The following is a 992-nucleotide window of genomic DNA, read 5'->3' on the forward strand; positions in this document are numbered from 1 at the left end:
GTGTGTGTGTGTGTGTGTGTGTGTGTGTGTGTGTGTGTGTGTATGTGTGTGTGTATGTGTGTGTTTTGTTTGTGTTCCTGTACGTGACTCGGACGATGGGACAGACCATTAGTATCCCTCTTGGACTGACTCTTGACCATTGAACTGAAATTAAGACTAGGGCTCACAATCTATCTGTAGATATCAAAAAGGGACCCCGGAGAACTTTCTGCTCTTCGGAATGGCCAACTTTGGATGTTGGTTGGCCTCCGGAGGGCACACTTGACTTGATTGTAATTTCTGCTGTTAAAGATATTGTTTTGTAGAAGAGACCTGGGGCTCATCCTGACCAAGCACCCTACATTTTTGTCTGGGAAAACTTAGCACAGACCCCCCCTCCCCCCCCCGTCCTGGCTGAAACCTTGGATTCAGAAAAATAAGCCAGGCTCCCGAGAGCTAACACTCCATGACTCAGAAGAAAAAACTAAGGCAGAAACGGCGGAGCCCGAACCGCTACCCTCTGCTCCTCCTAAGATCTACCCTGAGATTGAGGAACCTCCAGAATGGTTTAAAACACCACCCCTGGGCTGGTGAGACGGCTCAGCGGGTAAGAGCACCTGACTGCTCTTCCAAAGGTGCAGAGTTCAAATCCCATCAACCACATGGTGGCTCACGACCATCCTTAACAAGATCTTACTCCCTCTTCTGGAGTGTCTGAAGACAGCTACAGTGTACTTACATATAATAAATAAAATAAATCTTTAAAAAAAAAAAAAAACAAAAAACACCACCCCTATATCCCCAACCGACACCCCTCAGATCCCTCAACAGGGTGCCGTGGGAGGAGAAGCAGAGTGACCAGCTGCTGGAATCTGAAGCTAATGAGCCCAGTGTCCAGAGGGAGCAGACTCAATTACTGCGCTGCCTCTATGTACTTACCAGCAGACCCCAGACAACTGTAGCCCCTTCAATATTGGCCCTTTTCTTCCTCTGATCTCTATAATTGGAAGATA

Source organism: Mus pahari, chromosome 10 (assembly GCF_900095145.1).
Source record: "Mus pahari chromosome 10, PAHARI_EIJ_v1.1, whole genome shotgun sequence".
NCBI lineage: Eukaryota > Metazoa > Chordata > Mammalia > Rodentia > Muridae > Mus > Mus pahari.